We start from the raw sequence: 26,231 nt of genomic DNA, 5'->3' as shown, positions 1-26,231 counted from the left end.
AATGGCTCACTCAGTCTGTTTGACCAATCTAGGCTTTACCAAGACGCTGGTTCCTTCCTGGGAAGCCTAGTGTCCCCAATCCTAACCCTAATTTGAGTCTCAACCCTAATTTCCTGTTTAGACTGAAACATCGCCCCGTCCTCACGTTGTACTTATAGAGGGTCGGCACCCCTTTCTGATGACCTGCTCAGTTCGTTTCACTAAGCTAGTCTTCCCTAAGAACCTGGTTCCCTCCTCGGAAGCCAAGTCTCCCCAACCCTAACCCTAACTTGGGTTTTTACCCAAATTTTCTAGAGGAACTTTAACATCCCCCAGTCCACGCAGTGTACGAAAAGACAGGAGGCAACCCATCCTGCAGGCCCACTTATCCTATTTCTCCATGCTTGGCTTTTCCGAGGCCCTGGTTCACTCCAGGGAAGCCAAGTCTCCCGAACCCTAACCCTAACTTGAGTCTTAACCCTAATTTACTTGTGCAACTGTCACAAACCCCCATCCACAGGTTGTACTAAAAGACGGCAGGCATACCATTCCTTTGGCCCTCTCAGGCTGTTTCACCATGCTTGGCTTCAGCAACACCCTGTTTCCATTCTGGGAAGCCAAGTCTCCTGACCCCTAACCCTCAGTTGGGTCTTAACCCTAATTTCCTCTTGGGACTGCAACTTGTCCCTGTCCACAAGATGTACTAACAGGCAGTTAGTTAACCACCAATGGCTCACTCAGTCTGTTTGACCAATCTAGGCTTTACCAAGATGCTGGTTCCTTCCTGGGAAGCCTAGTGTCCCCAACCCTAACCCTAATTTGAGTCTCAACCCTAATTTCCTGTTTAGACTGAAACATCACCCCGTCCTCACGTTGTACGAAAAGATGGTCGGCACCCCTTTCTGATGACCTGCTCAGTTCGTTTCACCAAGCTAGTCTTCCCTAAGAACCTGGTTCCCTCCTCGGAAGCCAAGTCTCCCCAACCCTAACCCTAACTTGGGTTTTTACCCAAATTTTCTAGAGGAACTTTAACATCCCCCAGTCCACGCAGTGTACTAAAAGGCCCGAGGGAACACATCCTGTTGGGCCACTCAATCCGTTTCAACATGCTTGGCTTTACAGACGCCCTGGTTCCATCCTGGGAAGCCAAGTCTCGCCAAACCTAACCCTAATTTGATTCTCAACCCTAATTTCCTCCTTGGACTGAAACATACCGCCGTCCACAGAGTGTACCAATTGTCAGGATGGAAGACATCTTGATGTCCCCCTCAGGCTGATTCACCAAGCTAGGCTTCACCAAGAACCCGTTTCTTACCTAGGAAGCCCAGTTTCCCCAACCCTAACCCTAACTTGGGTTTTTACCCTACTTTATTTTGGGAATGAAACATCCCCTCGTCCACGCAGTGTACGAAAAGACAGGAGGCAACCCATCCTGCAGGCCCACTTATCCTATTTCTCCATGCTTGGCTTTTCCGAGGCCCTGGTTCACTCCAGGGAAGCCAAGTCTCCCGAACCCTAACCCTAACTTGAGTCTTAACCCTAATTTACTTGTGCAACTGTCACAAACCCCCATCCACAGGTTGTACTAAAAGACGGCAGGCATACCATTCCTTTGGCCCTCTCAGGCTGTTTCACCATGCTTGGCTTCAGCAACACCCTGTTTCCATTCTGGGAAGCCAAGTCTCCTGACCCCTAACCCTAAGTTGGGTCTTAACCCTAATTTCCTCTTGGGACTGAAAAATGTCCCTGTCCACAAGCTGTACTAACGGGCAGTATGTTATCCTCCAATGGCTCACTCAGTCTGTTTGACCAATCTAGGCTTTACCAAGATGCTGGTTCCTTCCTGGGAAGCCTAGTGTCCCCAACCCTAACCCTAATTTGAGTCTCAACCCTTATTTCCTGTTTTGACTGAAACATCACCTCACGTTGTACGAAAAGATGGTCGGCACCCCTTTCTGATGACCTGCTCAGTTCGTTTCACCAAGCTAGTCTTCCCTAAGAACCTGGTTCCCTCCTCGGAAGCCAAGTCTCCCCAACCCTAACCCTAACTTGGGTTTTTACCCAAATTTTCTAGAGGAACTTTAACATCCCCCAGTCCACGCAGTGTACTAAAAGACAGGAGGGAACAAATCCTGTTGGGCCACTCAATCCGTTTCAACATGCTTGGCTTTACAGACGCCCTGGTTCCATCCTGGGAAGCCAAGTCTCGCCAAACCTAACCCTAATTTGATTCTCAACCCTAATTTCCTCTTTGGACTGAAACATACCGCCGCCCACAGAGTGTACCAAATGTCAGTATGGAAGACATCTTGATGTCCCCCTCAGGCTGATTCACCAAGCTAGGCTTCACCAAGAACCCGTTTCTTACCTAGGAAGCCCAGTTACCCCAACCCTAACCCTAACTTGGGTTTTTACCCTACTTTATTTTGGGAATGAAACATCCCCTCGTCCACGCGGTGTACTAAAAGACAGGAGGCAACCCATCCTGCAGGCCCACTTATCCTATTTCTACATGCTTGGCTTTTCCGAGGCCCTGGTTCACTCCAGGGAAGCCAAGTCTCCCGAACCCTAACCCTAACCTGAGTCTTAACCCTAATTTACTTGTGCAACTGTCACAAACCCCCATCCACAGGTTGTACTAAAAGACGGCAGGCATACCATTCCTTTGGCCCTCTCAGTCTGTTTCACCATGCTTGGCTTCAGCAACACCCTGTTTCCATTCTGGGAAGCCAAGTCTCCTGACCCCTAACCCTAAGTTGGGTCTGAACCCTAATTTCCTCTTGGGACTGAAACTTGTCCCTGTCCACAAGATGTACTAACAGGCAGTTAGTTAACCACCAATGGCTCACTCAGTCTGTCTGACCAATCTAGGCTTTACCAAGACGCTGGTTCCTTCCTGGGAAGCCTAGTGTCCCCAATCCTAACCCTAATTTGAGTCTCAACCCTAATTTCCTGTTTAGACTGAAACATCGCCCCGTCCTCACGTTGTACTTATAGAGGGTCGGCACCCCTTTCTGATGACCTGCTCAGTTCGTTTCACCAAGCTAGTCTTCCCTAAGAACCTGGTTCCCTCCTCGGAAGCCAAGTCTCCCCAACCCTAACCCTAACTTGGGTTTTTACCCAAATTTTCTAGAGGAACTTTAACATCCCCCAGTCCACGCAGTGTACTAAAAGACAGGAGGGAACACATCCTGTTGGGCCACTCAATCTGTTTCAACATGCTTGGCTTTACAGACGCCCTGGTTCCATCCTGGGAAGCCAAGTCTCGCCAACCCTAACCCTAATTTGAGTCTCAACCCTAATTTCCTCTTTGGACTGAAACATACCGCCGCCCACAGAGTGTACCAATTGTCAGGATGGAAGACATCTTGATGTCCCCCTCAGGCTGATTCACCAAGCTAGGCTTCACCAAGAACCCGTTTCTTACCTAGGAAGCCCAGTTTCCCCAACCCTAACCCTAACTTGGGTTTTTACCCTACTTTATTTTGGGAATGAAACATCCCCTCGTCCACGCAGTGTACGAAAAGACAGGAGGCAACCCATCCTGCAGGCCCACTTATCCTATTTCTCCATGCTTGGCTTTTCCGAGGCCCTGGTTCACTCCAGGGAAGCCAAGTCTCCCGAACCCTAACCCTAACTTGAGTCTTAACCCTAATTTACTTGTGCAACTGTCACAAACCCCCATCCACAGGTTGTACTAAAAGACGGCAGGCATACCATTCCTTTGGCCCTCTCAGGCTGTTTCACCATGCTTGGCTTCAGCAACACCCTGTTTCCATTCTGGGAAGCCAAGTCTCCTGACCCCTAACCCTAAGTTGGGTCTTAACCCTAATTTCCTCTTGGGACTGAAAAATGTCCCTGTCCACAAGCTGTACTAACGGGCAGTATGTTATCCTCCAATGGCTCACTCAGTCTGTTTGACCAATCTAGGCTTTACCAAGATGCTGGTTCCTTCCTGGGAAGCCTAGTGTCCCCAACCCTAACCCTAATTTGAGTCTCAACCCTTATTTCCTGTTTTGACTGAAACATCACCCCGTCCTCACGTTGTACGAAAAGATGGTCGGCACCCCTTTCTGATGACCTGCTCAGTTCGTTTCACCAAGCTAGTCTTCCCTAAGAACCTGGTTCCCTCCTCGGAAGCCAAGTCTCCCCAACCCTAACCCTAACTTGGGTTTTTACCCAAATTTTCTAGAGGAACTTTAACATCCCCCAGTCCACGCAGTGTACTAAAAGACAGGAGGGAACAAATCCTGTTGGGCCACTCAATCCGTTTCAACATGCTTGGCTTTACAGACGCCCTGGTTCCATCCTGGGAAGCCAAGTCTCGCCAAACCTAACCCTAATTTGATTCTCAACCCTAATTTCCTCTTTGGACTGAAACATACCGCCGCCCACAGAGTGTACCAAATGTCAGGATGGAAGACATCTTGATGTCCCCCTCAGGCTGATTCACCAAGCTAGGCTTCACCAAGAACCCGTTTCTTACCTAGGAAGCCCAGTTACCCCAACCCTAACCCTAACTTGGGTTTTTACCCTACTTTATTTTAGGAATGAAACATCCCCTCGTCCACGCGGTGTACTAAAAGACAGGAGGCAACCCATCCTGCAGGCCCACTTATCCTATTTCTCCATGCTTGGCTTTTCCGAGGCCCTGGTTCACTCCAGGGAAGCCAAGTCTCCCGAACCCTAACCCTAACTTGAGTCTTAACCCTAATTTACTTGTGCAACTGTCACAAACCCCCATCCACAGGTTGTACTAAAAGACGGCAGGCATACCATTCCTTTGGCCCTCTCAGGCTGTTTCACCATGCTTGGCTTCAGCAACACCCTGTTTCCATTCTGGGAAGCCAAGTCTCCTGACCCCTAACCCTAAGTTGGGTCTGAACCCTAATTTCCTCTTGGGACTGAAACTTGTCCCTGTCCACAAGATGTACTAACAGGCAGTTAGTTAACCACCAATGGCTCACTCAGTCTGTCTGACCAATCTAGGCTTTACCAAGACGCTGGTTCCTTCCTGGGAAGCCTAGTGTCCCCAATCCTAACCCTAATTTGAGTCTCAACCCTAATTTCCTGTTTAGACTGAAACATCGCCCCGTCCTCACGTTGTACTTATAGAGGGTCGGCACCCCTTTCTGATGACCTGCTCAGTTCGTTTCACCAAGCTAGTCTTCCCTAAGAACCTGGTTCCCTCCTCGGAAGCCAAGTCTCCCCAACCCTAACCCTAACTTGGGTTTTTACCCAAATTTTCTAGAGGAACTTTAACATCCCCCAGTCCACGCAGTGTAATAAAAGACAGGAGGGAACACATCCTGTTGGGCCACTCAATCTGTTTCAACATGCTTGGCTTTACAGACGCCCTGGTTCCATCCTGGGAAGCCAAGTCTCACCAACCCTAACCCTAATTTGAGTCTCAACCCTAATTTCCTCTTTGGACTGAAACATACCGCCGCCCACAGAGTGTACCAAATGTCAGGATGGAAGACATCTTGATGTCCCCCTCAGGCTGATTCACCAAGCTAGGCTTCACCAAGAACCCGTTTCTTACCTAGGAAGCCCAGTTTCCCCAACCCTAACCCTAACTTGGGTTTTTACCCTACTTTATTTTGGGAATGAAACATCCCCTCGTCCACGCAGTGTACAAAAAGACAGGAGGCAACCCATCCTGCAGGCCCACTTATCCTATTTCTCCATGCTTGGCTTTTCCGAGGCCCTGGTTCACTCCAGGGAAGCCAAGTCTCCCGAACCCTAACCCTAACTTGAGTCTTAACCCTAATTTACTTGTGCAACTGTCACAAACCCCCATCCACAGGTTGTACTAAAAGACGGCAGGCATACCATTCCTTTGGCCCTCTCAGGCTGTTTCACCATGCTTGGCTTCAGCAACACCCTGTTTCCATTCTGGGAAGCCAAGTCTCCTGACCCCTAACCCTCAGTTGGGTCTTAACCCTAATTTCCTCTTGGGACTGAAAAATGTCCCTGTCCACAAGCTGTACTAATGGGCAGTATGTTATCCTCCAATGGCTCACTCAGTCTGTTTGACCAATCTAGGCTTTACCAACATGCTGGTTCCTTCCTGGGAAGCCTAGTGTCCCCAACCCTAACCCTAATTTGAGTCTCAACCCTTATTTCCTGTTTTGACTGAAACATCACCCCGTCCTCACGTTGTACGAAAAGATGGTCGGCACCCCTTTCTGATGACCTGCTCAGTTCGTTTCACCAAGCTAGTCTTCCCTAAGAACCTGGTTCCCTCCTCGGAAGCCAAGTCTCCCCAACCCTAACCCTAACTTGGGTTTTTACCCAAATTTTCTAGAGGAACTTTAACATCCCCCAGTCCACGCAGTGTACTAAAAGGCCCGAGGGAACACATCCTGTTGGGCCACTCAATCTGTTTCAACATGCTTGGCTTTACAGACGCCCTGGTTCCATCCTGGGAAGCCAAGTCTCGCCAAACCTAACCCTAATTTGATTCTCAACCCTAATTTCCTCTTTGGACTGAAACATACCGCCGCCCACAGAGTGTACCAAATGTCAGTATGGAAGACATCTTGATGTCCCCCTCAGGCTGATTCACCAAGCTAGGCTTCACCAAGAACCCGTTTCTTACCTAGGAAGCCCAGTTACCCCAACCCTAACCCTAACTTGGGTTTTTACCCTACTTTATTTTGGGAATGAAACATCCCCTCGTCCACGCGGTGTACTAAAAGACAGGAGGCAACCCATCCTGCAGGCCCACTTATCCTATTTCTACATGCTTGGCTTTTCCGAGGCCCTGGTTCACTCCAGGGAAGCCAAGTCTCCCGAACCCTAACCCTAACCTGAGTCTTAACCCTAATTTACTTGTGCAACTGTCACAAACCCCCATCCACAGGTTGTACTAAAAGACGGCAGGCATACCATTCCTTTGGCCCTCTCAGGCTGTTTCACCATGCTTGGCTTCAGCAACACCCTGTTTCCATTCTGGGAAGCCAAGTCTCCTGACCCCTAACCCTAAGTTGGGTCTGAACCCTAATTTCCTCTTGGGACTGAAACTTGTCCCTGTCCACAAGATGTACTAACAGGCAGTTAGTTAACCACCAATGGCTCACTCAGTCTGTCTGACCAATCTAGGCTTTACCAAGACGCTGGTTCCTTCCTGGGAAGCCTAGTGTCCCCAATCCTAACCCTAATTTGAGTCTCAACCCTAATTTCCTGTTTAGACTGAAACATCGCCCCGTCCTCACGTTGCACTTATAGAGGGTCGGCACCCCTTTCTGATGACCTGCTCAGTTCGTTTCACCAAGCTAGTCTTCCCTAAGAACCTGGTTCCCTCCTCGGAAGCCAAGTCTCCCCAACCCTAACCCTAACTTGGGTTTTTACCCAAATTTTCTAGAGGAACTTTAACATCCCCCAGTCCACGCAGTGTACTAAAAGACAGGAGGGAACACATCCTGTTGGGCCACTCAATCTGTTTCAACATGCTTGGCTTTACAGACGCCCTGGTTCCATCCTGGGAAGCCAAGTCTCGCCAACCCTAACCCTAATTTGAGTCTCAACCCTAATTTCCTCTTTGGACTGAAACATACCGCCGCCCACAGAGTGTACCAATTGTCAGGATGGAAGACATCTTGATGTCCCCCTCAGGCTGATTCACCAAGCTAGGCTTCACCAAGAACCCGTTTCTTACCTAGGAAGCCCAGTTTCCCCAACCCTAACCCTAACTTGGGTTTTTACCCTACTTTATTTTGGGAATGAAACATCCCCTCGTCCACGCAGTGTACGAAAAGACAGGAGGCAACCCATCCTGCAGGCCCACTTATCCTATTTCTCCATGCTTGGCTTTTCCGAGGCCCTGGTTCACTCCAGGGAAGCCAAGTCTCCCGAACCCTAACCCTAACTTGAGTCTTAACCCTAATTTACTTGTGCAACTGTCACAAACCCCCATCCACAGGTTGTACTAAAAGACGGCAGGCATACCATTCCTTTGGCCCTCTCAGGCTGTTTCACCATGCTTGGCTTCAGCAACACCCTGTTTCCATTCTGGGAAGCCAAGTCTCCTGACCCCTAACCCTAAGTTGGGTCTTAACCCTAATTTCCTCTTGGGACTGAAAAATGTCCCTGTCCACAAGCTGTACTAACGGGCAGTATGTTATCCTCCAATGGCTCACTCAGTCTGTTTGACCAATCTAGGCTTTACCAAGATGCTGGTTCCTTCCTGGGAAGCCTAGTGTCCCCAACCCTAACCCTAATTTGAGTCTCAACCCTTATTTCCTGTTTTGACTGAAACATCACCCCGTCCTCACGTTGTACGAAAAGATGGTCGGCACCCCTTTCTGATGACCTGCTCAGTTCGTTTCACCAAGCTAGTCTTCCCTAAGAACCTGGTTCCCTCCTCGGAAGCCAAGTCTCCCCAACCCTAACCCTAACTTGGGTTTTTACCCAAATTTTCTAGAGGAACTTTAACATCCCCCAGTCCACGCAGTGTACTAAAAGACAGGAGGGAACAAATCCTGTTGGGCCACTCAATCCGTTTCAACATGCTTGGCTTTACAGACGCCCTGGTTCCATCCTGGGAAGCCAAGTCTCGCCAAACCTAACCCTAATTTGATTCTCAACCCTAATTTCCTCTTTGGACTGAAACATACCGCCGCCCACAGAGTGTACCAAATGTCAGGATGGAAGACATCTTGATGTCCCCCTCAGGCTGATTCACCAAGCTAGGCTTCACCAAGAACCCGTTTCTTACCTAGGAAGCCCAGTTACCCCAACCCTAACCCTAACTTGGGTTTTTACCCTACTTTATTTTAGGAATGAAACATCCCCTCGTCCACGCGGTGTACTAAAAGACAGGAGGCAACCCATCCTGCAGGCCCACTTATCCTATTTCTCCATGCTTGGCTTTTCCGAGGCCCTGGTTCACTCCAGGGAAGCCAAGTCTCCCGAACCCTAACCCTAACTTGAGTCTTAACCCTAATTTACTTGTGCAACTGTCACAAACCCCCATCCACAGGTTGTACTAAAAGACGGCAGGCATACCATTCCTTTGGCCCTCTCAGGCTGTTTCACCATGCTTGGCTTCAGCAACACCCTGTTTCCATTCTGGGAAGCCAAGTCTCCTGACCCCTAACCCTAAGTTGGGTCTGAACCCTAATTTCCTCTTGGGACTGAAACTTGTCCCTGTCCACAAGATGTACTAACAGGCAGTTAGTTAACCACCAATGGCTCACTCAGTCTGTCTGACCAATCTAGGCTTTACCAAGACGCTGGTTCCTTCCTGGGAAGCCTAGTGTCCCCAATCCTAACCCTAATTTGAGTCTCAACCCTAATTTCCTGTTTAGACTGAAACATCGCCCCGTCCTCACGTTGTACTTATAGAGGGTCGGCACCCCTTTCTGATGACCTGCTCAGTTCGTTTCACCAAGCTAGTCTTCCCTAAGAACCTGGTTCCCTCCTCGGAAGCCAAGTCTCCCCAACCCTAACCCTAACTTGGGTTTTTACCCAAATTTTCTAGAGGAACTTTAACATCCCCCAGTCCACGCAGTGTAATAAAAGACAGGAGGGAACACATCCTGTTGGGCCACTCAATCTGTTTCAACATGCTTGGCTTTACAGACGCCCTGGTTCCATCCTGGGAAGCCAAGTCTCACCAACCCTAACCCTAATTTGAGTCTCAACCCTAATTTCCTCTTTGGACTGAAACATACCGCCGCCCACAGAGTGTACCAAATGTCAGGATGGAAGACATCTTGATGTCCCCCTCAGGCTGATTCACCAAGCTAGGCTTCACCAAGAACCCGTTTCTTACCTAGGAAGCCCAGTTTCCCCAACCCTAACCCTAACTTGGGTTTTTACCCTACTTTATTTTGGGAATGAAACATCCCCTCGTCCACGCAGTGTACAAAAAGACAGGAGGCAACCCATCCTGCAGGCCCACTTATCCTATTTCTCCATGCTTGGCTTTTCCGAGGCCCTGGTTCACTCCAGGGAAGCCAAGTCTCCCGAACCCTAACCCTAACTTGAGTCTTAACCCTAATTTACTTGTGCAACTGTCACAAACCCCCATCCACAGGTTGTACTAAAAGACGGCAGGCATACCATTCCTTTGGCCCTCTCAGGCTGTTTCACCATGCTTGGCTTCAGCAACACCCTGTTTCCATTCTGGGAAGCCAAGTCTCCTGACCCCTAACCCTCAGTTGGGTCTTAACCCTAATTTCCTCTTGGGACTGAAAAATGTCCCTGTCCACAAGCTGTACTAATGGGCAGTATGTTATCCTCCAATGGCTCACTCAGTCTGTTTGACCAATCTAGGCTTTACCAAGATGCTGGTTCCTTCCTGGGAAGCCTAGTGTCCCCAACCCTAACCCTAATTTGAGTCTCAACCCTTATTTCCTGTTTTGACTGAAACATCACCCCGTCCTCACGTTGTACGAAAAGATGGTCGGCACCCCTTTCTGATGACCTGCTCAGTTCGTTTCACCAAGCTAGTCTTCCCTAAGAACCTGGTTCCCTCCTCGGAAGCCAAGTCTCCCCAACCCTAACCCTAACTTGGGTTTTTACCCAAATTTTCTAGAGGAACTTTAACATCCCCCAGTCCACGCAGTGTACTAAAAGGCCCGAGGGAACACATCCTGTTGGGCCACTCAATCTGTTTCAACATGCTTGGCTTTACAGACGCCCTGGTTCCATCCTGGGAAGCCAAGTCTCGCCAACCCTAACCCTAATTTGATTCTCAACCCTAATTTCCTCTTTGGACTGAAACATACCGCCGTCCACAGAGTGTACCAAATGTCAGTATGGAAGACATCTTGATGTCCCCCTCAGGCTGATTCACCAAGCTAGGCTTCACCAAGAACCCGTTTCTTACCTAGGAAGCCCAGTTACCCCAACCCTAACCCTAACTTGGGTTTTTACCCTACTTTATTTTGGGAATGAAACATCCCCTCGTCCACGCGGTGTACTAAAAGACAGGGGGCAACCCATCCTGCAGGCCAACTTATCCTATTTCTACATGCTTGGCTTTTCCGAGGCCCTGGTTCACTCCAGGGAAGCCAAGTCTCCCAAACCCTAACCCTAACTTGAGTCTTAACCCTAATTTACTTGTGCAACTGTCACAAACCCCCATCCACAGGTTGTACTAAAAGACGGCAGGCATACCATTCCTTTGGCCCTCTCAGTCTGTTTCACCATGCTTGGCTTCAGCAACACCCTGTTTCCATTCTGGGAAGCCAAGTCTCCTGACCCCTAACCCTCAGTTGGGTCTTAACCCTAATTTCCTCTTGGGACTGTAACTTGTCCCTGTCCACAAGATGTACTAACAGGCAGTTAGTTAACCACCAATGGCTCACTCAGTCTGTTTGACCAATCTAGGCTTTACCAAGATGCTGGTTCCTTCCTGGGAAGCCTATCCTATTTCTCCATGCTTGGCTTTTCCGAGGCCCTGGTTCACTCCAGGGAAGCCAAGTCTCCCCAACGCTAACCCTAATTTGAGTCTCAACCTTTATTTTCTGTTTAGACTGAAACATCGCCCCGTCCTCACATTGTACTAAAAGACGGTCGGCACCCCTTTCTGATGACCTGCTCAGTTCGTTTCACCAAGCTAGTCTTCCCTAAGAACCTGGTTCCCTCCTCGGAAGCCAAGTCTCCCCAACCCTAACCCTAACTTGGGTTTTTACCCAAATTTTCTAGAGGAACTTTAACATCCCCCAGTCCACGCAGTGTACTAAAAGACAGGAGGGAACAAATCCTGTTGGGCCACTCAATCTGTTTCAACATGCTTGGCTTTACAGATGCCCTGGTTCCATCCTGGGAAGCCAAGTCTCGCCAAACCTAACCCTAATTTGATTCTCAACCCTAATTTCCTCTTTGGACTGAAACATACCGCCGCCCACAGAGTGTACCAAATGTCAGTATGGAAGACATCTTGATGTCCCCCTCAGGCTGATTCACCAAGCTAGGCTTCACCAAGAACCCGTTTCTTACCTAGGAAGCCCAGTTACCCCAACCCTAACCCTAACTTGGGTTTTTACCCTACTTTATTTTGGGAATGAAACATCCCCTCGTCCACGCGGTGTACTAAAAGACAGGAGGCAACCCATCCTGCAGGCCCACTTATCCTATTTCTCCATGCTTGGCTTTTCCGAGGCCCTGGTTCACTCCAGGGAAGCCAAGTCTCCCGAACCCTAACCCTAACTTGAGTCTTAACCCTAATTTACTTGTGCAACTGTCACAAACCCCCATCCACAGGTTGTACTAAAAGACGGCAGGCATACCATTCCTTTGGCCCTCTCAGTCTGTTTCACCATGCTTGGCTTCAGCAACACCCTGTTTCCATTCTGGGAAGCCAAGTCTCCTGACCCCTAACCCTAAGTTGGGTCTGAACCCTAATTTCCTCTTGGGACTGAAACTTGTCCCTGTCCACAAGATGTACTAACAGGCAGTTAGTTAACCACCAATGGCTCACTCAGTCTGTTTGACCAATCTAGGCTTTACCAAGACGCTGGTTCCTTCCTGGGAAGCCTAGTGTCCCCAATCCTAACCCTAATTTGAGTCTCAACCCTAATTTCCTGTTTAGACTGAAACATCGCCCCGTCCTCACGTTGTACTTATAGAGGGTCGGCACCCCTTTCTGATGACCTGCTCAGTTCGTTTCACTAAGCTAGTCTTCCCTAAGAACCTGGTTCCCTCCTCGGAAGCCAAGTCTCCCCAACCCTAACCCTAACTTGGGTTTTTACCCAAATTTTCTAGAGGAACTTTAACATCCCCCAGTCCACGCAGTGTACGAAAAGACAGGAGGCAACCCATCCTGCAGGCCCACTTATCCTATTTCTCCATGCTTGGCTTTTCCGAGGCCCTGGTTCACTCCAGGGAAGCCAAGTCTCCCGAACCCTAACCCTAACTTGAGTCTTAACCCTAATTTACTTGTGCAACTGTCACAAACCCCCATCCACAGGTTGTACTAAAAGACGGCAGGCATACCATTCCTTTGGCCCTCTCAGTCTGTTTCACCATGCTTGGCTTCAGCAACACCCTGTTTCCATTCTGGGAAGCCAAGTCTCCTGACCCCTAACCCTCAGTTGGGTCTTAACCCTAATTTCCTCTTGGGACTGCAACTTGTCCCTGTCCACAAGATGTACTAACAGGCAGTTAGTTAACCACCAGTGGCTCACTCAGTCTGTTTGACCAATCTAGGCTTTACCAAGATGCTGGTTCCTTCCTGGGAAGCCTAGTGTCCCCAACCCTAACCCTAATTTGAGTCTCAACCCTAATTTCCTGTTTAGACTGAAACATCACCCCGTCCTCACGTTGTACGAAAAGATGGTCGGCACCCCTTTCTGATGACCTGCTCAGTTCGTTTCACCAAGCTAGTCTTCCCTAAGAACCTGGTTCCCTCCTCGGAAGCCAAGTCTCCCCAACCCTAACCCTAACTTGGGTTTTTACCCAAATTTTCTAGAGGAACTTTAACATCCCCCAGTCCACGCAGTGTACTAAAAGGCCCGAGGGAACACATCCTGTTGGGCCACTCAATCCGTTTCAACATGCTTGGCTTTACAGACGCCCTGGTTCCATCCTGGGAAGCCAAGTCTCGCCAAACCTAACCCTAATTTGATTCTCAACCCTAATTTCCTCCTTGGACTGAAACATACCGCCGTCCACAGAGTGTACCAAATGTCAGTATGGAAGACATCTTGATGTCCCCCTCAGGCTGATTCACCAAGCTAGGCTTCACCAAGAACCCGTTTCTTACCTAGGAAGCCCAGTTACCCCAACCCTAACCCTAACTTGGGTTTTTACCCTACTTTATTTTGGGAATGAAACATCCCCTCGTCCACGCGGTGTACTAAAAGACAGGAGGCAACCCATCCTGCAGGCCCACTTATCCTATTTCTCCATGCTTGGCTTTTCTGAGGCCCTGGTTCACTCCAGGGAAGCCAAGTCTCCCGAACCCTAACCCTAACTTGAGTCTTAACCCTAATTTACTTGTGCAACTGTCACAAACCCCCATCCACAGGTTGTACTAAAATACGGCAGGCATACCATTCCTTTGGCCCTCTCAGTCTGTTTCACCATGCTTGGCTTCAGCAACACCCTGTTTCCATTCTGGGAAGCCAAGTCTCCTGACCCCTAACCCTAAGTTGGGTCTGAACCCTAATTTCCTCTTGGGACTGAAACTTGTCCCTGTCCACAAGATGTACTAACAGGCAGATAGTTAACCACCAATGGCTCACTCAGTCTGTTTGACCAATCTAGGCTTTACCAAGACGCTGGTTCCTTCCTGGGAAGCCTAGTGTCCCCAATCCTAACCCTAATTTGAGTCTCAACCCTAATTTCCTGTTTAGACTGAAACATCGCCCCGTCCTCACGTTGTACTTATAGAGGGTCGGCACCCCTTTCTGATGACCTGCTCAGTTCGTTTCACCAAGCTAGTCTTCCCTAAGAACCTGGTTCCCTCCTCGGAAGCCAAGTCTCCCCAACCCTAACCCTAACTTGGGTTTTTACCCAAATTTTCTAGAGGAACTTTAACATCCCCCAGTCCACGCAGTGTACTAAAAGGCCCGAGGGAACACATCCTGTTGGGCCACTTAATCCGTTTCAACATGCTTGGCTTTACAGACGCCCTGGTTCCATCCTGGGAAGCCAAGTCTCGCCAACCCTAACCCTAATTTGATTCTCAACCCTAATTTCCTCCTTGGACTGAAACATACCGCCGCCCACAGAGTGTACCAAATGTCAGTATGGAAGACATCTTGATGTCCCCCTCAGGCTGATTCACCAAGCTAGGCTTCACCAAGAACCCGTTTCTTACCTAGGAAGCCCAGTTACCCCAACCCTAACCCTAACTTGGGTTTTTACCCTACTTTATTTTGGGAATGAAACATCCCCTCGTCCACGCGGTGTACTAAAAGACAGGAGGCAACCCATCCTGCAGGCCCACTTATCCTATTTCTCCATGCTTGGCTTTTCCGAGGCCCTGGTTCACTCCAGGGAAGCCAAGTCTCCCGAACCCTAACCCTAACTTGAGTCTTAACCCTAATTTACTTGTGCAACTGTCACAAACCCCCATCCACAGGTTGTACTAAAAGACGGCAGGCATACCATTCCTTTGGCCCTCTCAGTCTGTTTCACCATGCTTGGCTTCAGCAACACCCTGTTTCCATTCTGGGAAGCCAAGTCTCCTGACCCCTAACCCTAAGTTGGGTCTGAACCCTAATTTCCTCTTGGGACTGAAACTTGTCCCTGTCCACAAGATGTACTAACAGGCAGTTAGTTAACCACCAATGGCTCACTCAGTCTGTCTGACCAATCTAGGCTTTACCAAGACGCTGGTTCCTTCCTGGGAAGCCTAGTGTCCCCAATCCTAACCCTAATTTGAGTCTCAACCCTAATTTCCTGTTTAGACTGAAACATCGCCCCGTCCTCACGTTGTACTTATAGAGGGTCGGCACCCCTTTCTGATGACCTGCTCAGTTCGTTTCACCAAGCTAGTCTTCCCTAAGAACCTGGTTCCCTCCTCGGAAGCCAAGTCTCCCCAACCCTAACCCTAACTTGGGTTTTTACCCAAATTTTCTAGAGGAACTTTAACATCCCCCAGTCCACGCAGTGTACTAAAAGACAGGAGGGAACACATCCTGTTGGGCCACTCAATCTGTTTCAACATGCTTGGCTTTACAGACGCCCTGGTTCCATCCTGGGAAGCCAAGTCTCACCAACCCTAACCCTAATTTGAGTCTCAACCCTAATTTCCTCTTTGGACTGAAACATACCGCCGCCCACAGAGTGTACCAAATGTCAGGATGGAAGACATCTTGATGTCCCCCTCAGGCTGATTCACCAAGCTAGGCTTCACCAAGAACCCGTTTCTTACCTAGGAAGCCCAGTTTCCCCAACCCTAACCCTAACTTGGGTTTTTACCCTACTTTATTTTGGGAATGAAACATCCCCTCGTCCACGCAGTGTACAAAAAGACAGGAGGCAACCCATCCTGCAGGCCCACTTATCCTATTTCTCCATGCTTGGCTTTTCCGAGGCCCTGGTTCACTCCAGGGAAGCCAAGTCTCCCGAACCCTAACCCTAACTTGAGTCTTAACCCTAATTTACTTGTGCAACTGTCACAAACCCCCATCCACAGGTTGTACTAAAAGACGGCAGGCATACCATTCCTTTGGCCCTCTCAGGCTGTTTCACCATGCTTGGCTTCAGCAACACCCTGTTTCCATTCTGGGAAGCCAAGTCTCCTGACCCCTAACCCTCAGTTGGGTCTTAACCCTAATTTCCTCTTGGGACTGAAAAATGTCCCTGTCCACAAGCTGTACTAATGGGCAGTATGTTATCCTCCAATGGCTCACTCAGTCTGTTTGACCAATCTAGGCTTTACCAAGATGCTGGTTCCTTCCTGGGAAGCCTAGTGTCCCCAACCCTAACCCTAATTTGAGTCTCAACCCTTATTTCCTGTTTTGACTGAAACATCACCCCGTCCTCACGTTGTACGAAAAGATGGTCGGCACCCCTTTCTGATGACCTGCTCAGTTCGTTTCACCAAGCTAGTCTTCCCTAAGAACCTGGTTCCCTCCTCGGAAGCCAAGTCTCCCCAACCCTAACCCTAACTTGGGTTTTTACCCAAATTTTCTAGAGGAACTTTAACATCCCCCAGTCCACGCAGTGTACTAAAAGGCCCGAGGGAACACATCCTGTTGGGCCACTCAATCTGTTTCAACATGCTTGGCTTTACAGACGCCCTGGTTCCATCCTGGGAAGCCAAGTCTCGCCAACCCTAACCCTAATTTGATTCTCAACCCTAATTTCCTCTTTGGACTGAAACATACCGCCGTCCACAGAGTGTACCAAATGTCAGTATGGAAGACATCTTGATGTCCCCCTCAGGCTGATTCACCAAGCTAGGCTTCACCAAGAACCCGTTTCTTACCTAGGAAGCCCAGTTACCCCAACCCTAACCCTAACTTGGGTTTTTACCCTACTTTATTTTGGGAATGAAACATCCCCTCGTCCACGCGGTGTACTAAAAGACAGGGCGCAACCCATCCTGCAGGCCAACTTATCCTATTTCTACATGCTTGGCTTTTCCGAGGCCCTGGTTCACTCCAGGGAAGCCAAGTCTCCCAAACCCTAACCCTAACTTGAGTCTTAACCCTAATTTACTTGTGCAACTGTCACAAACCCCCATCCACAGGTTGTACTAAAAGACGGCAGGCATACCATTCCTTTGGCCCTCTCAGTCTGTTTCACCATGCTTGGCTTCAGCAACACCCTGTTTCCATTCTGGGAAGCCAAGTCTCCTGACCCCTAACCCTCAGTTGGGTCTTAACCCTAATTTCCTCTTGGGACTGTAACTTGTCCCTGTCCACAAGATGTACTAACAGGCAGTTAGTTAACCACCAATGGCTCACTCAGTCTGTTTGACCAATCTAGGCTTTACCAAGATGCTGGTTCCTTCCTGGGAAGCCTAGTGTCCCCAACCCTAACCCTAATTTGAGTCTCAACCCTAATTTCCTGTTTAGACTGAAACATCACCCCGTCCTCACGTTGTACGAAAAGATGGTCGGCACCCCTTTCTGATGACCTGCTCAGTTCGTTTCACCAAGCTAGTCTTCCCTAAGAACCTGGTTCCCTCCTCGGAAGCCAAGTCTCCCCAACCCTAACCCTAACTTGGGTTTTTACCCAAATTTTCTAGAGGAACTTTAACATCCCCCAGTCCACGCAGTGTACTAAAAGGCCCGAGGGAACACATCCTGTTGGGCCACTCAATCCGTTTCAATATGCTTGGCTTTACAGACGCCCTGGTTCCATCCTGGGAAGCCAAGTCTCGCCAAACCTAACCCTAATTTGATTCTCAACCCTAATTTCCTCCTTGGACTGAAACATACCGCCGTCCACAGAGTGTACCAAATGTCAGTATGGAAGACATCTTGATGTCCCCCTCAGGCTGATTCACCAAGCTAGGCTTCACCAAGAACCCGTTTCTTACCTAGGAAGCCCAGTTACCCCAACCCTAACCCTAACTTGGGTTTTTACCCTACTTTATTTTGGGAATGAAACATCCCCTCGTCCACGCGGTGTACTAAAAGACAGGAGGCAACCCATCCTGCAGGCCCACTTATCCTATTTCTCCATGCTTGGCTTTTCCGAGGCCCTGGTTCACTCCAGGGAAGCCAAGTCTCCCAAACCCTAACCCTAACTTGAGTCTTAACCCTAATTTACTTGTGCAACTGTCACAAACCCCCATACACAGGTTGTACTAAAAGACGGCAGGCATACCATTCCTTTGGCCCTCTCAGGCTGTTTCACCATGCTTGGCTTCAGCAACACCCTGTTTCCATTCTGGGAAGCCAAGTCTCCTGACCCCTAACCCTAAGTTGGGTCTTAACCCTAATTTCCTCTTGGGACTGAAACTTGTCCCTTTCCACAAGCTGTAGTAACAGGCAGTTAGTTAACCACCAATGGCTCACCTTGTCTGTTTGACCAATCTAGGCTTTACCAAGACGCTGGTTCCTTCCTGGGAAGCCTATCCTATTTCTCCATGCTTGGCTTTTCCGAGGCCCTGGTTCACTCCAGGGAAGCCAAGTCTCCCCAACCCTAACCCTAATTTGAGTCTCAACCTTTATTTCCTGTTTAGACTGAAACATCGCCCCGTCCTCACATTGTACTAAAAGACGGTCGGCACCCCTTTCTGATGACCTGCTCAGTTCGTTTCACCAAGCTAGTCTTCCCTAAGAACCTGGTTCCCTCCTCGGAAGCCAAGTCTCCCCAACCCTAACCCTAACTTGGGTTTTTACCCAAATTTTCTAGAGGAACTTTAACATCCCCCAGTCCACGCAGTCTACTAAAAGACAGGAGGGAACAAATCCTGTTGGGCCACTCAATCTGTTTCAACATGCTTGGCTTTACAGATGCCCTGGTTCCATCCTGGGAAGCCAAGTCTCGCCAAACCTAACCCTAATTTGATTCTCAACCCTAATTTCCTCTTTGGACTGAAACATACCGCCGCCCACAGAGTGTACCAAATGTCAGTATGGAAGACATCTTGATGTCCCCCTCAGGCTGATTCACCAAGCTAGGCTTCACCAAGAACCCGTTTCTTACCTAGGAAGCCCAGTTACCCCAACCCTAACCCTAACTTGGGTTTTTACCCTACTTTATTTTGGGAATGAAACATCCCCTCGTCCACGCGGTGTACTAAAAGACAGGAGGCAACCCATCCTGCAGGCCCACTTATCCTATTTCTCCATGCTTGGCTTTTCCGAGGCCCTGGTTCACTCCAGGGAAGCCAAGTCTCCCGAACCCTAACCCTAACTTGAGTCTTAACCCTAATTTACTTGTGCAACTGTCACAAACCCTCATCCACAGGTTGTACTAAAAGACGGCAGGCATACCATTCCTTTGGCCCTCTCAGTCTGTTTCACCATGCTTGGCTTCAGCAACACCCTGTTTCCATTCTGGGAAGCCAAGTCTCCTGACCCCTAACCCTAAGTTGGGTCTGAACCCTAATTTCCTCTTGGGACTGAAACTTGTCCCTGTCCACAAGATGTACTAACAGGCAGTTAGTTAACCACCAATGGCTCACTCAGTCTGTTTGACCAATCTAGGCTTTACCAAGACGCTGGTTCCTTCCTGGGAAGCCTAGTGTCCCCAATCCTAACCCTAATTTGAGTCTCAACCCTAATTTCCTGTTTAGACTGAAACATCGCCCCGTCCTCACGTTGTACTTATAGAGGGTCGGCACCCCTTTCTGATGACCTGCTCAGTTCGTTTCACCAAGCTAGTCTTCCCTAAGAACCTGGTTCCCTCCTCGGAAGCCAAGTCTCCCCAACCCTAACCCTAACTTGGGTTTTTACCCAAATTTTCTAGAGGAACTTTAACATCCCCCAGTCCACGCAGTGTACTAAAAGACAGGAGGGAACACATCCTGTTGGGCCACTCAATCTGTTTCAACATGCTTGGCTTTACAGACGCCCTGGTTCCATCCTGGGAAGCCAAGTCTCGCCAACCCTAACCCTAATTTGAGTCTCAACCCTAATTTCCTCTTTGGACTGAAACATACCGCCGCCCACAGAGTGTACCAATTGTCAGGATGGAAGACATCTTGATGTCCCCCTCAGGCTGATTCACCAAGCTAGGCTTCACCAAGAACCCGTTTCTTACCTAGGAAGCCCAGTTTCCCCAACCCTAACCCTAACTTGGGTTTTTACCCTACTTTATTTTGGGAATGAAACATCCCCTCGTCCACGCAGTGTACGAAAAGACAGGAGGCAACCCATCCTGCAGGCCCACTTATCCTATTTCTCCATGCTTGGCTTTTCCGAGGCCCTGGTTCACTCCAGGGAAGCCAAGTCTCCCGAACCCTAACCCTAACTTGAGTCTTAACCCTAATTTACTTGTGCAACTGTCACAAACCCCCATCCACAGGTTGTACTAAAAGACGGCAGGCATACCATTCCTTTGGCCCTCTCAGGCTGTTTCACCATGCTTGGCTTCAGCAACACCCTGTTTCCATTCTGGGAAGCCAAGTCTCCTGACCCCTAACCCTAAGTTGGGTCTTAACCCTAATTTCCTCTTGGGACTGAAAAATGTCCCTGTCCACAAGCTGTACTAACGGGCAGTATGTTATCCTCCAATGGCTCACTCAGTCTGTTTGACCAATCTAGGCTTTACCAAGACGCTGGTTCCTTCCTGGGAAGCCTATCCTATTTCTCCATGCTTGGCTTTTCCGAGGCCCTGGTTCACTCCAGGGAAGCCAAGTCTCCCCAACCCTAACCCTAATTTGAGTCTCAACCTTTATTTCCTGTTTAGACTGAAACATCGCCCCGTCCTCACATTGTACTAAAAGACGGTCGGCACCCCTTTCTGATGACCTGCTCAGTTCGTTTCACCAAGCTAGTCTTCCCTAAGAACCTGGTTCCCTCCTCGGAAGCCAAGTCTCCCCAACCCTAACCCTAACTTGGGTTTTTACCCAAATTTTCTAGAGGAACTTTAACATCCCCCAGTCCACGCAGTGTACTAAAAGTCAGGAGGGAACAAATCCTGTTGGGCCACTCAATCTGTTTCAACATGCTTGGCTTTACAGATGCCCTGGTTCCATCCTGGGAAGCCAAGTCTCGCCAAACCTAACCCTAATTTGATTCTCAACCCTAATTTCCTCTTTGGACTGAAACATACCGCCGCCCACAGAGTGTACCAAATGTCAGTATGGAAGACATCTTGATGTCCCCCTCAGGCTGATTCACCAAGCTAGGCTTCACCAAGAACCCGTTTCTTACCTAGGAAGCCCAGTTACCCCAACCCTAACCCTAACTTGGGTTTTTACCCTACTTTATTTTGGGAATGAAACATCCCCTCGTCCACGCGGTGTACTAAAAGACAGGAGGCAACCCATCCTGCAGGCCCACTTATCCTATTTCTCCATGCTTGGCTTTTCCGAGGCCCTGGTTCACTCCAGGGAAGCCAAGTCTCCCGAACCCTAACCCTAACTTGAGTCTTAACCCTAATTTACTTGTGCAACTGTCACAAACCCCCATCCACAGGTTGTACTAAAAGACGGCAGGCATACCATTCCTTTGGCCCTCTCAGGCTGTTTCACCATGCTTGGCTTCAGCAACACCCTGTTTCCATTCTGGGAAGCCAAGTCTCCTGACCCCTAACCCTAAGTTGGGTCTGAACCCTAATTTCCTCTTGGGACTGAAACTTGTCCCTGTCCACAAGATGTACTAACAGGCAGTTAGTTAACCACCAATGGCTCACTCAGTCTGTTTGACCAATCTAGGCTTTACCAAGACGCTGGTTCCTTCCTGGGAAGCCTAGTGTCCCCAATCCTAACCCTAATTTGAGTCTCAACCCTAATTTCCTGTTTAGACTGAAACATCGCCCCGTCCTCACGTTGTACTTATAGAGGGTCGGCACCCCTTTCTGATGACCTGCTCAGTTCGTTTCACCAAGCTAGTCTTCCCTAAGAACCTGGTTCCCTCCTCGGAAGCCAAGTCTCCCCAACCCTAACCCTAACTTGGGTTTTTACCCAAATTTTCTAGAGGAACTTTAACATCCCCCAGTCCACGCAGTGTACTAAAAGACAGGAGGGAACACATCCTGTTGGGCCACTCAATCTGTTTCAACATGCTTGGCTTTACAGACGCCCTGGTTCCATCCTGGGAAGCCAAGTCTCGCCAACCCTAACCCTAATTTGAGTCTCAACCCTAATTTCCTCTTTGGACTGAAACATACCGCCGCCCACAGAGTGTACCAATTGTCAGGATGGAAGACATCTTGATGTCCCCCTCAGGCTGATTCACCAAGCTAGGCTTCACCAAGAACCCGTTTCTTACCTAGGAAGCCCAGTTTCCCCAACCCTAACCCTAACTTGGGTTTTTACCCTACTTTATTTTGGGAATGAAACATCCCCTCGTCCACGCAGTGTACGAAAAGACAGGAGGCAACCCATCCTGCAGGCCCACTTATCCTATTTCTCCATGCTTGGCTTTTCCGAGGCCCTGGTTCACTCCAGGGAAGCCAAGTCTCCCGAACCCTAACCCTAACTTGAGTCTTAACCCTAATTTACTTGTGCAACTGTCACAAACCCCCATCCACAGGTTGTACTAAAAGACGGCAGGCATACCATTCCTTTGGCCCTCTCAGGCTGTTTCACCATGCTTGGCTTCAGCAACACCCTGTTTCCATTCTGGGAAGCCAAGTCTCCTGACCCCTAACCCTAAGTTGGGTCTTAACCCTAATTTCCTCTTGGGACTGAAAAATGTCCCTGTCCACAAGCTGTACTAACGGGCAGTATGTTATCCTCCAATGGCTCACTCAGTCTGTTTGACCAATCTAGGCTTTACCAAGATGCTGGTTCCTTCCTGGGAAGCCTAGTGTCCCCAACCCTAACCCTAATTTGAGTCTCAACCCTTATTTCCTGTTTTGACTGAAACATCACCCCGTCCTCACGTTGTACGAAAAGATGGTCGGCACCCCTTTCTGATGACCTGCTCAGTTCGTTTCACCAAGCTAGTCTTCCCTAAGAACCTGGTTCCCTCCTCGGAAGCCAAGTCTCCCCAACCCTAACCCTAACTTGGGTTTTTACCCAAATTTTCTAGAGGAACTTTAACATCCCCCAGTCCACACAGTGTACTAAAAGACAGGAGGGAACAAATCCTGTTGGGCCACTCAATCCGTTTCAACATGCTTGGCTTTACAGACGCCCTGGTTCCATCCTGGGAAGCCAAGTCTCGCCAAACCTAACCCTAATTTGATTCTCAACCCTAATTTCCTCTTTGGACTGAAACATACCGCCGCCCACAGAGTGTACCAAATGTCAGTATGGAAGACATCTTGATGTCCCCCTCAGGCTGATTCACCAAGCTAGGCTTCACCAAGAACCCGTTTCTTACCTAGGAAGCCCAGTTACCCCAACCCTAACCCTAACTTGGGTTTTTACCCTACTTTATTTTGGGAATGAAACATCCCCTCGTCCACGCGGTGTACTAAAAGACAGGAGGCAACCCATCCTGCAGGCCCACTTATCCTATTTCTCCATGCTTGGCTTTTCCGAGGCCCTGGTTCACTCCAGGGAAGCCAAGTCTCCCGAACCCTAACCCTAACCTGAGTCTTAACCCTAATTTACTTGTGCAACTGTCACAAACCCCCATCCACAGGTTGTACTAAAAGACGGCAGGCATACCATTCCTTTGGCCCTCTCAGGCTGTTTCACCATGCTTGGCTTCAGCAACACCCTGTTTCCATTCTGGGAAGCCAAGTCTCCTGACCCCTAACCCTAAGTTGGGTCTGAACCCTAATTTCCTCTTGGGACTGAAACTTGTCCCTGTCCACAAGATGTACTAACAGGCAGTTAGTTAACCACCAATGGCTCACTCAGTCTGTCTGACCAATCTAGGCTTTACCAAGACGCTGGTTCCTTCCTGGGAAGCCTAGTGTCCCCAATCCTAACCCTAATTTGAGTCTCAACCCTAATTTCCTGTTTAGACTGAAACATCGCCCCGTCCTCACGTTGTACTTATAGAGGGTCGGCACCCCTTTCTGATGACCTGCTCAGTTCGTTTCACCAAGCTAGTCTTCCCTAAGAACCTGGTTCCCTCCTCGGAAGCCAAGTCTCCCCAACCCTAACCCTAACTTGGGTTTTTACCCAAATTTTCTAGAGGAACTTTAACATCCCCCAGTCCACGCAGTGTACTAAAAGACAGGAGGGAACACATCCTGTTGGGCCACTCAATCTGTTTCAACATGCTTGGCTTTACAGACGCCCTGGTTCCATCCTGGGAAGCCAAGTCTCGCCAACCCTAACCCTAATTTGAGTCTCAACCCTAATTTCCTCTTTGGACTGAAACATACCGCCGCCCACAGAGTGTACCAATTGTCAGGATGGAAGACATCTTGATGTCCCCCTCAGGCTGATTCACCAAGCTAGGCTTCACCAAGAACCCGTTTCTTACCTAGGAAGCCCAGTTTCCCCAACCCTAACCCTAACTTGGGTTTTTACCCTACTTTATTTTGGGAATGAAACATCCCCTCGTCCACGCAGTGTACGAAAAGACAGGAGGCAACCCATCCTGCAGGCCCACTTATCCTATTTCTCCATGCTTGGCTTTTCCGAGGCCCTGGTTCACTCCAGGGAAGCCAAGTCTCCCGAACCCTAACCCTAACTTGAGTCTTAACCCTAATTTACTTGTGCAACTGTCACAAACCCCCATCCACAGGTTGTACTAAAAGACGGCAGGCATACCATTCCTTTGGCCCTCTCAGGCTGTTTCACCATGCTTGGCTTCAGCAACACCCTGTTTCCATTCTGGGAAGCCAAGTCTCCTGACCCCTAACCCTAAGTTGGGTCTTAACCCTAATTTCCTCTTGGGACTGAAAAATGTCCCTGTCCACAAGCTGTACTAACGGGCAGTATGTTATCCTCCAATGGCTCACTCAGTCTGTTTGACCAATCTAGGCTTTACCAAGACGCTGGTTCCTTCCTGGGAAGCCTATCCTATTTCTCCATGCTTGGCTTTTCCGAGGCCCTGGTTCACTCCAGGGAAGCCAAGTCTCCCCAACCCTAACCCTAATTTGAGTCTCAACCTTTATTTCCTGTTTAGACTGAAACATCGCCCCGTCCTCACATTGTACTAAAAGACGGTCGGCACCCCTTTCTGATGACCTGCTCAGTTCGTTTCACCAAGCTAGTCTTCCCTAAGAACCTGGTTCCCTCCTCGGAAGCCAAGTCTCCCCAACCCTAACCCTAACTTGGGTTTTTACCCAAATTTTCTAGAGGAACTTTAACATCCCCCAGTCCACGCAGTGTACTAAAAGTCAGGAGGGAACAAATCCTGTTGGGCCACTCAATCTGTTTCAACATGCTTGGCTTTACAGATGCCCTGGTTCCATCCTGGGAAGCCAAGTCTCGCCAAACCTAACCCTAATTTGATTCTCAACCCTAATTTCCTCTTTGGACTGAAACATACCGCCGCCCACAGAGTGTACCAAATGTCAGTATGGAAGACATCTTGATGTCCCCCTCAGGCTGATTCACCAAGCTAGGCTTCACCAAGAACCCGTTTCTTACCTAGGAAGCCCAGTTACCCCAACCCTAACCCTAACTTGGGTTTTTACCCTACTTTATTTTGGGAATGAAACATCCCCTCGTCCACGCGGTGTACTAAAAGACAGGAGGCAACCCATCCTGCAGGCCCACTTATCCTATTTCTCCATGCTTGGCTTTTCCGAGGCCCTGGTTCACTCCAGGGAAGCCAAGTCTCCCGAACCCTAACCCTAACTTGAGTCTTAACCCTAATTTACTTGTGCAACTGTCACAAACCCCCATCCACAGGTTGTACTAAAAGACGGCAGGCATACCATTCCTTTGGCCCTCTCAGGCTGTTTCACCATGCTTGGCTTCAGCAACACCCTGTTTCCATTCTGGGAAGCCAAGTCTCCTGACCCCTAACCCTAAGTTGGGTCTGAACCCTAATTTCCTCTTGGGACTGAAACTTGTCCCTGTCCACAAGATGTACTAACAGGCAGTTAGTTAACCACCAATGGCTCACTCAGTCTGTTTGACCAATCTAGGCTTTACCAAGACGCTGGTTCCTTCCTGGGAAGCCTAGTGTCCCCAATCCTAACCCTAATTTGAGTCTCAACCCTAATTTCCTGTTTAGACTGAAACATCGCCCCGTCCTCACGTTGTACTTATAGAGGGTCGGCACCCCTTTCTGATGACCTGCTCAGTTCGTTTCACCAAGCTAGTCTTCCCTAAGAACCTGGTTCCCTCCTCGGAAGCC

Source organism: Heloderma suspectum, chromosome 1 (genome assembly GCF_057233095.1).
Source record: "Heloderma suspectum isolate Gila_16-S chromosome 1, 16-S_ref, whole genome shotgun sequence".
Classification (NCBI taxonomy): domain Eukaryota; kingdom Metazoa; phylum Chordata; class Lepidosauria; order Squamata; family Helodermatidae; genus Heloderma; species Heloderma suspectum.
Note: the sequence above shows the minus strand (reverse complement) of the source record.